The sequence below is a fragment of the Aquarana catesbeiana genome, linkage group LG02, assembly GCF_042186555.1.
Source record: "Aquarana catesbeiana isolate 2022-GZ linkage group LG02, ASM4218655v1, whole genome shotgun sequence".
NCBI classification, from domain to species: Eukaryota; Metazoa; Chordata; class Amphibia; order Anura; family Ranidae; genus Aquarana; species Aquarana catesbeiana.
In genome coordinates this window covers 253,197,466-253,214,932 of record NC_133325.1, presented here as the reverse complement: position 1 = coordinate 253,214,932, position 17,467 = coordinate 253,197,466, and the positions used below count along the sequence as shown (strand labels likewise).

Below are 17,467 nucleotides of genomic sequence, written 5' to 3'. Positions count from 1 at the left end.
TTGGGGTCACATTAGAAAAAGTAGGAATGTCCATTTAAGATAAAACAGGCATGTTTAAAATCAACAAGAAAGACACAAATCTTGAACTTACAAAGTTCACATTTGGTAGAACTTGAAGGCAATATCAGACATGAGTATTTACAAACTGTGTTTGATATTGCGTTCAGATGGGGTGAAGTCACCCCAGGAAAAGCCAAATTTTGAAGATGCACACAAATTGCCGAATGTCAACATGTGCTAGCTGCCATCATGGGGGATCAAGGGACGTGTTTTTGGGGTGCAACCCCTTCCTCACAGCTACTTTATTATTGAGGAAGGGGTTGCACCCCCAAAACGTGTCCATTGATCTCCCGTGATGGCAAATAACACATGTTGACACACTGTGTGCATCTTCAAAATTTGGCTTTTCGCAAATGTGTCAAAAAATGGCAAAAATTTTTAGCACAAAAAAAACCCCAAGGGATTTGGAGGGGTTTTAACCTCTCCCTAAAACATCAATGATTTTCTTCATTTTTTGTTGAACATCATTGATGATTTTCAGGATGTTTTCCAGGTCCCTATTACACCCCATGATCTCCCCGATCAGGATCTGTGCACTTTCCGAGGTGAAATGCTCTGGATCCACAACATCATGATCACCTAAAAAGATAGAAACAAAAACACACCATGTATTATAAATATGCCGGCATCCATCTCTTACCTGAGCCTGTGGTCGCAGACACTCACCTGTTGTGGTGCCAATTTCCACCACGTCTTCCTCCTCCTGCTCTGCTTGGCTTGGGTGGATTTCCCCTTCTTCCAGAGGTGGGGGGGCTGTGATCTCCTCGGATGAAGGGTGTCCTCCGAGTCTTTTCTCCCCTATGTAAAAAAAATAGGTATACTTAGCACACACATATTTAATGGCAGAAATAGGAATATGAAACATTGCTTGGAAGTGGGGTACAATTGTCTATTTTGGGGGCGGGTAGAGTTTCACGCATGCGCAGTGTGTATAAAGCGTAACACGCGTGCATAGTACGTATGATCTGTGAGCGGAGGAAGGAGTATCGGAGGCGCCGATCGTGATAACGAAGGTAAGATCTAAACTTGGGCCTATACTGCTTCTAGATTGAGGCCTATATTGTAACAAGATTAGGAGAGTTTTGCCTGACATTAGGGTTTGTCTCATGTTGCGTCTAGGGATGAGCTTCGAGTTCGAGTCAAACTCATGTTCGACTCGAACATTGGTTGTTCGCAAGTTCGCCGAACAACGAACAATTTGGGGTGTTCGCGGCAAATTCGAATGCCGCGGAACACCCTTTAAAAGTCTATGGGAGAAATCAAAAGTGCTAATTTTAAAGGCTTATATGCAAGTTATTGTCATAAAAAGTGTTTGGGGACCTGGGTCCTGTCCCAGGGGACATGGATCAATGCAAAAAAGAGTTTTAAAAATGGCCGTTTTTTCAGGAGCAGTGATTTTAATAATGCTTAAAGTCAAACAATAAAAGTGTAATATCCCTTTAAATTTCATAGCGGGGGGGTGTCTATAGTATGCCTGTAAAGGGGCGCATGTTTCCCGTGTTTAGTTTGACAGCAAAATGACATTTCGAAGGAATAAAGCCATTTAAAACTACTTGCGGCTATTGCATTGCCGGTCCGACAATACACATAAAAGTTCATTGATAAAAACGGCATGGGAATTCCCCACAGGGGAACCCCGAACCAAAATTTTTTTTAAAAAATGACGTGGGGGTCCCCCTAAATTCCATACCAGGCCCTTTAGGTCTGGTATGGATATTAAGGGGAACCCCTGCAAAAATTAAAAAAAAAATGATGTGGGGGTCCCCCTAAATTCCATACCAGGGTCTGGTATGGATTTTAAGGGGAACCCCGCGCCAAAAAAAAAAAAAAAGGCGTGGGGTCCCCCCAAAAATCCATACCAGACCCTTATCCGAGCACGCAACCTGGCAGGCCGCAAGAAAAGAGGGGGGACGAGAGAGCGCCCCCCCTCCTGAACCGTACTAGGCCACATGCCCTCAACATTGGGAGGGTGATTTGGGGTAGCCCCCCAAAACACCTTGTCCCCATGTTGATGAGGACAAGGGCCTCATCCCCACAACCCTGGCCGGTGGTTGTGGGGGTCTGCGGGCGGGGGGCTTATCGGGATCTTGAAGCCCCCTTTAACAAGGGGACCCCTAGATCCCGGCCCCCCCCTGTGTGAAATGGTAAGGGGGTACATAAGTACCCCTACCATTTCACGAAAAAACTGTCAAAAATGTTAAAAATGACAAGAGACAGTTTTTGACAATTCCTTTATTTAAATGCTTCTTCTTTCTTCTATCTTCCTTCATCTTCTTCTTCTGGCTCTTCTGGCTCTTCTGCTTCTTCCTCCGGCATTCTCGTCCAGCATCTCCTCCGCGGCGTCTTCCATCTTCTTCTCCTCGGGCCGCTCCGCACCCATGGCATGGGGGGAGGCTCCCGCTCTTCTCTTCATCTTCTTCTCTTCTTCATCTTCTTCTTCATCTTCTTCTTTTCTTCTCTTCTTCTCTTCTTCATTTTCTTCTCCGGGCCGCTCCACATCCATGCTGGCATGGAGGGAGGCTCCCGCTGTGTGACGGCATCTCCTCGTCTGACGGTTCTTAAATAACGGGGGCGGGGCCACATCACAGGGAAGGCCCGTCAAGTCCCCGTGCGTCAGAGGGGGGCGGGGTCACCGCGTGGCCCCGCCCCCGTTATTTAAGAACCGTCAGACGAGGAGACGCCGTCACACAGCGGGAGCCTCCCTCCATGCCAGCATGGATGCGGAGCGGCCCGGAGAAGAAAATGAAGAAGAGAAGAAAAGAAGATGAAGGAAGATAGAAGAAAGAAAAAAGAAGAAGCATTTAAATAAAGGAATTGTCAAAAACTGTCTCTTGTCATTTTTAACATTTTTGACAGTTTTTTTTCACACAGGGGGGCCGAGATCTGGGGGTCCCCTTGTTAAAGGGGGCTTCCAGATTCCGATAAGCCCCCCGCCCGCAGACCCCCACAACCACCGGCCAGGGTTGTAGGGATGAGGCCCTTGTCCTCATCAACATGGGGACAAGGTGTTTTGGGGGCTACCTCAAAGCACCCTCCCAATGTTGAGGGCATGTGGCCTGGTATGGTTCAGGAGGGGGGGCGCTCTCTCGTCCCCCCCTCTTTTCCTGCGGCCTGCCAGGTTGCGTACTCAGATAAGAGTCTGGTATGGATTTTTGGGGGGACCCCACGCCGTTTTTTTTTTTTGGCGCGGGGTTCCCCTTAAAATCCGTACCAGACCTGAAGGGTTCGGGGTTCCCCTGTGGGGAATTCCCATGCCGTTTTTATCAATGAACTTCTATGTGTATTGTCGGACCGGCAATGCAATAGCCGCGAGTAGTTTTAAATGGCTTTTTTCCTTTGAAATGTCATTTTGCTGTCAGACTGTTCTAAACACAGGAAACATGCGCCCCTTTACAGGCATACTATAGACACCCCCCAGCTATGAAATTTAAAGGGATATTACACTTTTATTGTTTGACTTTAAGCATTATTAAAATCACTGCTCCTGAAAAAACAGCCGTTTTTTTGCATTGATCCATGTCCCCTGGGGCAGGACCCAGGTCCCCAAACACTATTTATGACAATAACTTGCATATAAGCCTTTACATTTAGCACTTTTGATTATTCATGTTCGTGTCCCATAGACTTTAATGGTGTTCGCGTGTTCGAACAAACTTTTTTCCTGTTCGCATGTTCTGGTGCTAACCGAACAGGGGGTGTTCAGCTCATCCCTAGTTGTGTCTTGCAGATAAAATGGATGACTTCAATGACCACAACTTCCTCCCCCTGTTCATAGACAAGTACAGGGAGCTGCCCTGTCTGTGGCAGGTGAAACATCCACATTATAATAATAAACAAAAGAGGCAGACAGCGCTGGAGAAACTGCTGGAGTTGGTGAAGCCGGTGGTCCCCACAGCAACCATCCCCTATTTAAAAGCCAAAATTGGTGGCCTGAGGAGCACTTATCTAAGGGAGCGCAAGAAGGTCACAGATTCCCAGAGATCTGGAGCAGGAGCAGATGACATTTATGTCCCCAGCCTGTGGTACTATGAGATACTGCGATTTTTGTCAGACCAGACTGAAGTCAGGGAATCCCTCTCAACCCTTCCTTCCACTCTTCCTTCCACCCCAGCTGAGGCTTCCGATGTCCAACCTGGGACTTCCAGCCAGGAAGAAGTGGAGGAGCCCAGCTTGAGCCAGGTATAGCATTCTTCTACAGATTTCTGGTCAATAAAGAAATTATGTTTACTAGATGTTATTATTGATCACTAATTGCTGATTTATTAAAGGCATTTACATATCAATAGACAGTAGTTGCCAAAAATAATTGGGACAAGCATGAAAAATGCTGGGCTCAGAATGATAGTCTTTTATATTTGTTAACATTCAATTTGCAACAGTCATGAGATGAAAATTGTGTGTGATTGATGAAGTAAAAACTAAAACTATGTCCCTTTTTCATACACAGGAAAACCCCAGCCAGGACATGGCTCTGGAATGTGGCACACGGGAATAGGCTGTGGAATGTGGCAGCCAGGAGGAGGCGGGGTTAGTGGTAGCCAGGAGGAGGCAGGGCTAAGTGGCAGCCAGGAGAAGCCTGGGACCAGTAGGAGCCTGACAGAATCGCAGGTCCCTACCCCCCGCCTTCCAAACAAAAGACCCAGGAAGGGGAGTCACATGCAGGATTCAGCTCTCAGGCTCATTCAGGAGGCTTCTGCATCCCTCAGAGCCACCCCCACTCCTGAAGAGGCCTTTGCCTGCATGGCTACCACCAAACTGCAGGGCATGCAGGAGGGCCAAAGCCAGCTGTGTGAGGACCTTCGTTATAAAGTCTTAACTAAGGGGGTGAGGGGCGAAATCACACCCAATACCCACCTGAGTGAGTTGGAACATCCTCCTCCTCCTCCTGCCACAACTCCACCACCACAGCCACAGCGTGGAAGGAAGACCAGAGAGTGATGACCCTGGGTTCAGTCTGGTCTGACAAAAGATGCAGTCTCTTGTATGACCACAGCCTGGGGACACAGATATCATCTGCTGCTTTCAGGATCTCTGGGACTTCTGGACCAGACTGCACTCCCTTATATATGGACTCCTCAGGCCACCAATTTTGCTGTCAAATAATTGATGTGTGCCCTGGGGGTCAAAGGCTTCACCAATTTCTGCTGTTTCTCCAGCATTGCCTCCCTCTTTGTTTGGTTGTGAGCCCTTAATAAAGGTTTTTTGGTTTCAATTAGACTCGCCTATATGTGTTTTCCTTCAAAAAGGACAGTTTGTTTGTGAGGAGGCAGGTACAATTCAAAATACAATGTGAAATTAACAAGAGACACCAACACCAAGCAATCTCCTTAAGATTAAATAATACAAGATAATAATGGTGTTGTAGTAACTTGACACACAAAACACACACAAAAATATTCTGGATGTTAAATAACTAAAAAAAAAAAAAAAAAAAATAAGGATCAGCCTTGAAAAGAATACAAACCAAAACAAAAATCAAAAAAATCACATCAGACATGAAAAAAAAAAAAAACACAAAAAAAAAAATATAATATATTGAGGGAATCACGATAAATAAGAAAGAAAGAAGTTTGTGAGAACTCTGTGTGAATATCAGCAGCAAAACTACTTCGTTCTTCCTGCATTATAAAGAAGAAAAGAGTGCGCTGTATTAAACAATTTTAAAGATTGTAGCCTGACGAAAGTGCTCTATCCATTCCGAACGCTAATTTTACCAGACCGAGCTGTTCCGTCTCAGAATTTCTTCTGAGCATGCGTGGCACTTTGTACATCGGAATTGTCCACACACGGTCGGAATTGACGTGATCGGATTTTGTTGTCGGAAAATTTTTTTAGCCTGCTCTCAAACTTTGTGTGTCAGAAAATCCGATGGAAAAAGTCAGATGGAGCCCACACATGGTCAGAATTTCTGACAACACGCTCCGATCACACATTTTCCGCCGGAAAATCCGACCGTGTGTATGGGGCATTACAATGATGGCCCATCTACAAATCTCCTCTTTTATATGCATTAAATTTTTCTGTTAAATTCTCATGAACAAGCCTTTAAATCATACACGCACCAATCATTTAATTGATGTGGACTTGAGTGTTAATATGAATGTGTGAACTAGAGCCGTCACACTTCCAATGGCACCCCAACCTGATGAGGCAACAGCCCACCTCACTCTCTCTTCTGGATGATATGACCTTGGCCTTAAGTATATATGACACCTGGAGACTTACCTTGACAGCAGATGTAGAATGTACCCACTACTCATTGGCCCATGACTACCTAGCTAGATTATATTACATTTTCAACACAAACCAGTTGCTTTCCTTATTAGACCAACCCGTGATACATGACAATGTTATATCCTTGTGTCACTGTTGGTTAGGTCACACCTTTCTAATATAGTTGTGTGGTGCTCCCTTCCTATTCAGCCTCAAGTGAGGACTTTTAGATGCCTACAATGTAATTCATAAATCCAATCCCCATATTTTTGGGAAGAAGCTAAGGCCCTCATAAGAGGGAAATAAATGTCCTGTGTCAGCATCACAGGTGCACAGTCAAGAATGTCCGAAAGCTCAAAGACAATTTAATCTGCAGACTGATATATATATATATATATGAACAGAACAAACAATCATTTAGGGACCTCCAATATCTCAAATATGGTAACATGCTAAAAAAAACTCTTAGCCAGACAAGTGAAAAAATGGAAAGATTAGTACAACTGCACTTGCAAAGTGCAAAGTCTATTTGCCTTTAGTAAATTCACCATTGTGTTGGGGGTATGGGTCAAACCCTTTGCCAAACAGTGAACTTGCATAGATAAAAAGTAACAAAACAGATGTTCCTGTAAAAGACAGAAGGAGGTGGGAGGCACACCTAAGTGTAGTAATATAAACCACAATTTATTGCACAAAGAATTGCACTTACAGGATTGAAGAATTAAGAAGTATGTCTTTTATCAGAAAAATCATCTTCGGTGGGTGCCTGCTATCCGGTATTCCATTCAGGGTCCAGGTGGCTGTAGGAGGCTGAGCTGGCACACTGGAAACGCTGTGTCCCAGCTCAGCCTCTAATAGCCACCTGGACCCTGGATGGAATATCGGAGAGCAGGCACCCCCTGAGGATGATGTTTCTGATAACAAACATGCTAATTCTTCAATCCTGTAAGTGCAATTCTTTGTGCAATAAATTGTGGTTTATATTACTACACTTAGGTGCTCCTCCCTCCTCCTCCTGCCCTTTATTGTTTCACAGAGTTCTAGGATACACTCTGGGGATGGGTGTCACCTGAACTATCATCATTTCCATTCCCAGTTGTCATGGACAATATATGCCTACATTAAGGACATATGCCTACATTAAGGACAATAATACTTCCGGACATTATCCATTGTCATGTGCTGGTGTGTTTTTTTAAATTTTTCAGATGTTCCTATAGCAGCCCATTTCAGAGGCTGTGGCATAAATAATCTCAAGATTATGATACTCATGGAAAACCTTAAATCACAGATCGAGAGAGATGTTGAAATGTAAATTCTTAAACAAATTCAAAACTTTAGACAATGGTCTAAATAAGAACAGAAATTGTATGTACCGCTATGATTTTAAATAATTTTCTGGCTGTTTTCCTAAATACTTTGGACTCTATACCTTTTTTGTGAACTGATTACACCAATTAGGCCCCTTTCATATGGGCGCCTCCGTGTTGTGAATTCCACTTGCTCAGCGGGGGATCGGGGCAGAGCGGACACGGACACAGTCCCGCTCTTCTCTATGGGGAAATCGGATAGAAAAAGACTGCTGTCTGTATCCATCTGATGCCATCCAATCCACCGGACAGATGGAAATTAGGACCACCATATGTCTGGTTTTGTGGACATGATCAGATGGCGAAGGGTGTCAGCTGACATCCGCTTCTCCATAGAAGAGACTGCAGGGTCCGCCTGAAAAACTGACTGACGGTCCTGATCAGACAGCCCATGTGAAAGGGTACCAACTCTGAACTCTTATCTCTTACAGATGTCTTTAAAGCTAAAGTGTGTCAAGAAAAAACTTGTATTTTCTTTAATATTTATATTTCATTGCTCATCTTTGCAATTGTGGTATAAATATGTGGGAGTGCTTTCTGGTAGATCAACAGGTAATTTTCTGTACTTGAAGGGTTTTTAGGAGTGAGCTTTAGCTGCAAATTATGAGTTTTGAAAGGACTCAGTCAAACTCATTTTAGGGCTTTTTGGCTACTTTTAATAATCCAAATGTCAAAGAAACACTATGTTCTGCCCAGGCAGGCATTGTTCAGCATAGCAATGAACACAAATTACCCGCCTATTTGTTGCACAGCACTGTATATTCTATATTCTAGAATAGAGCTGTGCCACTTTCAGCCTCTCTGTTGAACTGTTTCCATCAGTAACAAAACTGTTTTCTGCTCCCATATTGACTGCTACTTGCTTAGCTCAGATTCACTGGTCTTTTCAAATAATGACTACCTCTATCCCTTCACAATGTCCAACTTCCACTCTTGGGCCATACAGGACTTGACATGCAACCCCATATGTTATGGGGTCCATCTTTAAACAGGCACTATCAGCATCTTTACAGAGTAACAGACCTTCCATCTGTCATGAGGAAATGTCATGTTATGTCATGTTTCTTATCTTAAGGCTTTTATGTTTGTGTAGCGTTTACATTAAAGTTTCCTTTGCAAAGATGTACTGCATATGTTTTTATTTGATTTTTCTGTGACCTGTGGCCTTTAAAGTGTATTTCATCTTTTGCATCCAAATTGGGATAACATCAACTTTGTATTTGTTTCATGTTCCCAGTCAGACAGTATACATCAACTTTGTATTTGTTTCATGTTCCCAGTCAGACAATATTTCTTACAAAAGATTGCTCTTTATCTTTTTAAGTTGAATATATGTTTATTAAGGTTTAACAAAGATAGAGTGAAAAGTGTAAAGTTCAAAAGTATCAGATGACAAGTCCAGTATATCACATATATTCAGTCGAACCCGTAATCAAAATGAGGCATAACATACACAAAAGGCAAAGAACAACATAATAGGTATGGGCCCAAAGGCCAACTGCACACCACATGTGGGAGACTGAGAAAATTGAACTATGAAAAGCAATGGACCCATTATGGGTGTATCCTGGAGTCTGAAGTGTATAGTGATTAACCAAGAAAGGGGGGAGAGCAGGAAAAGAAAAGGAGAAGAAAGGAGGGAGAAAGGGAGAAGGGAAAAGGGAAGAAAGATTGGGCTATTAGATCAATCCATTATATCTTGAGCCAAAGCCTGTCGAATCTGAACTAAGGGGGGGGTAAGGGTATGTAAAGGTAAAAATAGAAAGGAAATCAGGGCAAGCCCAACCGGGGATGCTCAAATGGTCAGTAATGCCCCATCTAAAATTTAATAGAAGGTGTCATAAGCTCATCTGCAAAGAGGAGAACTGAAAAGGGACCCCAGTGCCACGGGGTATCAAGCCATCCATTACAGTAGCCAACCTTTAAGTTTTTTGGAGTCTGAATAGTGCATCCAACTGTACCACTCTTTACCTTTTTAAAACCATGTTTCTGAAAACTGCAAGACTAAAAAATCCTGCTTAGTTCAGTCCTGCTTTTTAATCATTATGAGGAAACAGGGGAGTTGTGTTTGCCATAGTTAAACTTGGTTGAACTGTGCTGGTAGATTTCATGATCAGTTGTTAACTAGATGAGCAGGACTATCAGTCCTAACAAACGGTTAAATATGATTGAACATTAATGTGGTGGGGGAGATTTATTAAAACTTGAGAGTGCAAAATCTGGTGCAGTTATGCACAGAAACCAATTCGTTTCCTAGGTTTTATTGCCAAAGTTTAAAGCGTAACTCCACTTTTGTTGAGAAAAAAACATTCCCCTCAGGGATATCTATGTGCATTGCAAGGATTTTAACAAACTTTGTTGCAGATTCCTACCTTTTGTTATTCAGAAGTAACCCCTGTATGTTCCTCTGTGCCTCTGGTCTGAGTGAGTCCAATGGGAGTGGTTTCATAAATATCTATCAGGTGTGCACCTGCAGGGCACTAATGAGGAAATCTGCTGGGCCTGCATCTCTGTAGACATGTTCCTACAGGGAATATCTCACCAAAAATTACATTTTTGTTGCAGAGGGTGCCTGAAATCTAACTTGTATCTTAGGCTGACTTCTGGGAAAATTGGTGAGCTAATCACACAAGCAGGAAATTATGTCTCTTGGGAGTAGTCAGTACACACTCTGTGTACAGAACAACTACAGGTAGCCATATTGCAATGTATTCTCAGAATGTTACAGTGGCTGCAGATTGAAAAGGAAAGGTCATTTTTTAATAACATTCAATTACAATATGACTTGTGTCGCAATTGTATACGCTATATTATTTTTTCTTTGCTATTTTTTCTCCTACGAAAGTGGAGCTACCCTTTAATTGAACAAGCTGAATTTAGAAGCTATTTGGCGATCATGCACAGCTGCACTAGATTCTGAGTGATGGAGCTTTAGCAAATCTACCCCACTGTCTCCCAGCCTTGTCACTCGAGTCTCTCTCCACATTGCCATCTTTTCAAAGCAGTAGAAGCTGCCTATAGAGTCCTATAAAAAAATATAAAATTATATCTTTGGGTATGCTGCATGAATGGGATCACATAACAAACATATAGTGGTGGTTTCTCAAAGTTTCTGGTAAAAGGTAGAAATACACTTTTAAGTTTTTTAGCCGCTTCAAGGGACTATGAATCAAGGGACTATGCAATCCAAATTCATGACTTAAAAGATCCATTGAGGACTGAATTCAACAAGAGGTATGCTTAAAAAAAAAGGAGATCACATGGTTTGTAATTTAAGTTTCCTTTAACAGATGCTGATGTTTGTACTCATAGTTGCCTTTCTCAAAGCTGAACTCTCCTCATCTGAGTAATATCCAGTATTGACATCTGCTTCTATCACACTGTACAATGCACACAACAATGTACGCTGTACTATGCAGAAGTGTTAAAACATCCTTAGGCACAGTACCAAACACAAATGTACCATGTCAGCTCTAAGGAAGGATATAGAGTAATTCTTTTCATGCCATCAATTCCTCAGAGGCACTGTGTAGAACTTTATAATACAATGACTAAATGAACTCAACATATGAAAAATCTTCAGGCCTCAAGTGTTTTCATTAACATATGTTGTGCCATATTACCATCTAGAAAATCTATGAGATGGTGTTCCTATCTTTTAGCGGAATCAAAAGTTAATATATTTAACCCACTTGCAGTAAGCCCAGGTTCACACTGAGCTGCGGGAATGAAGCCATGCGAGTTCAGCTGAACTTGCATGATTTCACTCCCGCATGTCAGTCCCAATTTCGGCTGCAATTTCAGAGACATCTGTGCAGGTTTCTGTACAGATGTCAATGTAAATCGCAGCCTGAAATCGCAAAAAGTAGTACAGAAACTACTTTTTAAAATCGCAAATGCAGAGTCACACCGATTAGGATGGTGCCATTGCTGGCAATTGCCACTGATTTAACATGTGATTTGACATGTCAAATTGCATGTCAAATCATACCAATGTGAACCAGGGCTAATACAATGTTTTGCCTTAGCGGGGTAAGTTTTGGGCACAAAATAACAGGCTTCACATAACTAAGACTCAAGAAGATTGCTTGTTAACCAAATGTAATTTGTGTTAGGCTAACTCACTAGCTCCCATAGAAGAGTTGAACAGTCACAGTGAACTAAATAAAATGCCTTATGATATGAGCATGTGTGCAGGAGTTTTAAAAGACCTGGATAGAAGAAAAGGAATCTTTACATGGGATGCTTATTATAACAGCTTTAAAGTAGAAGAAGAAATCTTTCTAGCTAAAAGCTGTATTTTTCATCTTTCAGTAGGATGCTCATAATTTAATGTGAACTCTCTGCTTGGTGAAAAAGCATTCAATATTTTGTGGTTCGTTTCGGTTTTATGGCGGTGTGCTTATTGTGTTGTAGACCAATAGTACAATCTTTTATCTGTTTTCTTCTTATGTTAAGGCTTTGGTCTTTTCATAAAGACTTTTATTTAAGAGAAAAAAATAACATACATAGATTTAGTACAGTAGTTGTATGGTTAACAATTGGTAAAATGTATTTGTGTTACAAGTGAGAGTCGTGTAACAATGCATAGACCTTGAGAACATTGGTCCATTTCCGAGTCATTGTATGGGTTACTGTGGACAACAGCTATGAGCAGCAAGCAGCTCAAACAAAAAGGTAATTTAAAGGTCTATTTGTTTATGTATAAATTGGTCCTAGTCATCATTTTTTAAGAGGTAGGTGGGTGTAAAGGAATCAGTTATGATGTAGGTTAGGTCCATCGCCGGGGTATATTCATAGTATGTTGGGTTATGGTGAATGCGATGGAATGGGCTTAAGTGGTATATGCATGTAGTTCTTTTGAGAGAGGCTTGGTTAGGGAAATGGGGGGGGGGATGAAATGAAAGCATGAGGTAGAGGAGTTTTAGGGGGTGGGAGGGGAAAAGAAAGAGAAAGAAGAAAAAGAGGGAAAAAAGGGGGGAGGTGGGAAAGGGGTATTGGCCGTCTCTTACTTCCCTCTCTATTAGCTAGTCAAATATGTTTCACTCCTAAGAGTTCGTAGATGTCTCAGAGGGGGGCGGCCCTTAGTGGAAAGAGGTCAAGGGAACAGTTTATGTGGCATAAGAGGGGTATTATGATTATATCGGTAAGTATATATCGGTAAGTTGAGTAGGATGGTGTTCTGATTGGTTGGGAGTATTATACAACTGAGAGAATTCTGTGGTTGACTTGAAGTGTTTCCAGCAAGCCCATTTAATTCCACATTTTTTGGGTGTGTCTCGTGCAATGTGAATTTGTGAATTAATTTTTCAATTCCTGCTACTTTGTCTTTAATGTTGAACCATTGCTTGATCGGGGGTGGGGGGTGGGGGGGTGGTAGAGCCCATCCCAGTGTATCGGGATGCATTGTTTTGTTGCATTAATCAGATGCATTAATCAGATGCATGGTAAGATAATTCAATTTCATTATTTTTTTTTTTAATTAAATAGTAGATTGTATATATACACTTTTATCTTTGCTCTTCTACCTTAAATCACTTTTCTTAATTATATTGTTTATCTAATAAACCCTTCTATGCATGGTAAGTGATTTGTGGTAAGTTTCATGTGGAATGGGTGAGTGGTGTAGTAGGAATTGAGCTGGGGATAGTGCCAAGTCATAAATTATCACTTTAGAAGTTATGCGACAAACTTCCTGCCAAAAGTTTTGGATATAGGATATATTGATGTACATTCGTTCCCATTCTTCTTGTGATAGGGTTATGGAAAGGTCTCTTTCCCAGGTTTTACATGCTTTAGTGTCATTAGGGTGGAAGTCCACGTGGAGAACTGAGTGCGTGGTGGATATAAGATGATGTTGTGGGGATTTTTGTATGCAGAGCATTTCAAAAGGTGTGAATCGTCTTGAGCAGGAGTCTCTTTTGTCTAAAGATTTGAGGTAATGTGTCAGCATTAAAAAGTCCAGGAGGGGATGGATGGTTTGTCCATGTGGGCAGACAGACGGGAGTTCGATAGATATTTCCATGTTCTTAAAAATAAAGGGCTAAGATTTGGTCTTCCAACCAATAGTCTTTCATGTATTGGTGGTTTATACCCGGGTGGAAGTCTGGGTTAATTCTAAGTGGGGTTAGCGGACCGGGAGTGGACGTTAGCAAGGTGTGGGTGCAAACTTTGCGAAAGCATTGTATGGTGGGGTCAATTAGTGGGTGCGTGCGTATTTCAGATGGAGTATGGAGTTTCAGTTTTTACATTCCCAGGTTTTACATGCTTTAGTGTCGATAGGGTGGAAGTCCACGTGGAGAACTGAGTACGTGGTGGATATAAGATGATGTTGTGGGGATTTTTGTATGCAGAGCATTTCAAAAGGTGTGAGTCGTCTTGAGCAGGAGTCTCTTTTGTCTAAAGATTTGAGGTAATGTATCAGCATTAAAAAGTCTAGAAGGGGATAGATGGTTTGTCCATTCGGGCAGACAGACGGGAGTTTGATAGATATTTCCCATGTTCGTAAAAATGATGGGCTAAGATTTGGTCCAACCAATTGGTCCAACCAATAGTCTTTCATGTATTGGTGGTTTATACCTGGGTGGAAGTCTGGGTTCATTCTAAGTGGGGTTAGCGGACCGGGAGTGGACGTTAGCAAAGTGTGGGTGCATACTTTGCGAAAGCATTGTATGGTGGGGCCAATTAGTGGGTGTGTGCGTAATTCAGATGGAGTATGGCATTTCAGTATCCACGGTAGGGAATTGAGGGGGAGGGTTGTAAATGAAGCTTCCAGAAAGACGCAGTATTTATAGGAATTATGGACATTCCAATTGATTATTCTAGACAGATGAATCGCTTTATAATAATTGAGGATGTCTGGCAGACCTAACCCGCCGAGATTTTTTGGTAGGGCAAGTTGAGCATAGCCAGAACTGGGTGGTAGTAGTCCTGGTAGAGTAGTCATGGTAGAGCATTCATTTTCAGTATCGCTGCTCTACCAAACCAGGAAAAGATTGGTTTGTTCCAGTTTTTGAGGTCAGTTGTTAGTTTATTTAGGAGTGGTAAGTAATTTTTCATATATAAGCAGGACAGTTTGGAGGGGAGCTGTATGCCTAAATAGGTAATCGAGTTGGGCTTCCATTGGAAGGGAAAGTTTTCTTTACAGTGTTCTACGTGGTTCTGTGGTAAGGATATATTAAGAGAAAAGGATTTGGAAAAGTTAATTTTAAGGTTGTAAAGTAAACTAAAGTGTTTGAATTCAGCGAGGAGGACCAGAATCGTAGTTAGTGGTTTAGGGAGAAATTGTAGGATGCCATCTGCAAAGGCGGCGAGTTTGAAGTCTCTATTAGTCGCCTGGATCCCTTCAATGTTGGGGTTGGTTCTTATACTGTGAAGGAATGGCTCCGGGGTGACTACAAAAAGAATGGGGGACAGAGGGCATCCCTATCTCATCCCATTGTGAATGGGGAAGGCATTTTACAGGGCGTTGTTAACAGGAATCCTGGCAGTGGGATTCGTGTATAGGGACAAGATGAAGTTAAGCATGTGTGTGCCCACGCCACTGGTTTTTCGTACTGCTTCCCGTGTAGTCCCATGACACCCTGTCAAATGCCTTCTCCGCGTCCAAGGATAGGAAGAAGCCCTTTTGATTAGTTTGCCTCATTATGTGGTACAGGTTAAATGGCCTTGATGGTGTTTTCTCTAGCCTTGTGTCCGGGTATGAATCCTTCTTGGTCTCATGAGATAATTGATGGTAGTATTGACAAGAGTCTGTTGGCTATTATCTTAGAAAAAAAAATTATATTCACATTTAGTAATGATATTGGTCTGTAGTTTGCGGTTTGTGTGTGGTCTTTCTCTTCTTTTGGGATGACTTATGTGTGCCTCGAGCATCCTGGGTGTGAGAGGGTTAGTTGAGGACAGGGAGTTAAAAGATAATAGTAAGGGGGTCTTAGTACTTCCTTGAAAGTTTTGTAATAAGTGTCTGAGAGGCCGTCTGGACCTGGGCTTTTGCTAGGTTTAAGCTGTTTTACTGCTTGGTCCCATGCTTTTGGGGAGATCGGTCGTTCTGGGTTTTTGACCGTATCTGGGGAATTGGCTGTAGGACAATATTTGTTTAGGAAAGTGTTTATATCATTACTTCTGCTCTGTGGGAGGTGGGTGAGGGGATTGGACCCTTCGAGATTGTACAGGGAGGAGTAGTATTTTTTGAATTCCTGAGCAATATCACTGTTGTTTGTGTATGTTTGTCCAGTGGGAGAGTGTAGCTTATGTACTGTGGTTTTAGCTTTTTTCCAGCATAGTGGTTGGGCTAGTAAATGTCCGCACTTGTTACCAAACTCATAAAATAGTTTTTGTGATAGTGTGTATTCCTTCTTGAGATTGCGCCCAAGTTCTTCTTGTAACAGTGTGCGAACTTCAGTTGGTTCCAGGTAGGTTTGGTGAGCTAAAATGCATTTATGTGCAGCTTCCAAAGACTTGAGTTTGGTGAATATGTCTTTGAGTCGGGTTTGTTTCTCTTTTTTGATCGCTGTGGCTAAGGAAATAAGTTTTCCTCTTATCACACACTTGTGTGCTTCCCACTGTGTCATTTTAGACGTGTCGGGAGTGTCATTGTCAATAAAGTAGTTCACCAGGCATTTGTTGATCTAATCTGTTCTAGTTTTTTCAGTAAGGATGGATGGGTCTGGTCTCCAAATTGGAGCATGTTGATTTTTTTTCAGGAAAGTCAGTTTGGCGGATGGTGATCAGAAAGAGTCGTAGGTTCTATTGATGCTACACACAAACATGAAAGGTCTTGTTGAGTTATGAAAAGGTAGTTGAGATGGGAATACTTATTGTGAGGGGGTGAAAAGAAGGTGAAATCTTTATCTTTTGGGTGTAGGGTAAGCCAGGTGTCATGCAATAGGAGGTCCTGAAGGCAAAGTTTTATTTCTCGCAGTGCCCGATAAGGTAAGTATGAAATGCCTGAGGATGTGTCGAGAAGAGGATCAAGGGGGACAGTTTTGTTATTTTGCTGATGAATGGGACTTGGGCTGTGTTGGGGCTGTAGATGTTAGCCAGTGTAATAGGTCTGTCTTTTAGAGTGCCCTTCAAAAAAATGTGCCTATCCTGTTCATCTATCTGAGAGCCCGATATTTGGATGGGTGTGTTTTTGGAGATTAGTATAGAAAATCCTTTCGATTTAGAGATTGGAGAGGTAGCGTGGAAGCTTTGGGGATAGATATGGTTTTCTAATTTTGGAAGTGGGTTTCTTGTAAAAAGGCTATATCTGCTTTAATGTTACGTAGATTGGAAAGGGTTTGTGAACGTTTCTCGGGTATATTTAGGCCTTTGGTGTTTAAAGAGATTATTTTAAGGTTCAGGTAGTTATTGATCATTTTGTGAACGTTTCTTGGGTATATTTAGGCCTTTGGTGTTTAAAGAGATTATTTTAAGGTTCAGGTAGTTATTGATCATTTTGGGTGGAGCCATGGTGATTAAAGAGGGGTTGGTGTCTGTCAGCTGTGTGGGAGGGAAGTAGGAGACGACCAATGTAGGGTAGTGAACTAAGAGATGAGAGGTGGAGGGAGAGTGAGTAGGGAGAAGGAAAAAAAAAGGGGCAGGGGGGAGAAGAAGGAGAGGGGAGGGATACTCTCAGAGAGAATAGAAGAATAAAATCGATAAGGGGGTTCTTTTGTGAAGTAGGGGTGGTGTGTTAAAAGATGACTGGGCTAATAGATGTAGAGAGTTTGGTGGATAAAGGAGTTGAAAATCCGGTTGTGGGTGTGGACCTGCAGTCCCACTCTATAGGTAGGGGGGATTCCGGAAGGGGTCAGCGGTGGCTACCAGAGTCCACTGTG

General features: G+C 42.3%; 1 protein-coding gene across 2 annotated transcripts in view; it reads right to left on the bottom strand.

The window, feature by feature from the left end:
* Positions 1-354: 354 nt before the first annotated feature.
* Positions 355-17,467, bottom strand: part of SLITRK6 (SLIT and NTRK like family member 6) — a 223,193-nt gene continuing 206,080 nt past the window's right edge. For both annotated transcript variants that reach the window (XR_012241574.1, XR_012241575.1), the window contains exons 2-3: positions 727-858; positions 355-639 (exon numbers count right to left, since the gene is read on the bottom strand). The gene's annotated coding sequence lies outside the window, so the exon portion shown is untranslated. The remainder of the gene's footprint in view (positions 640-726; positions 859-17,467) is intronic.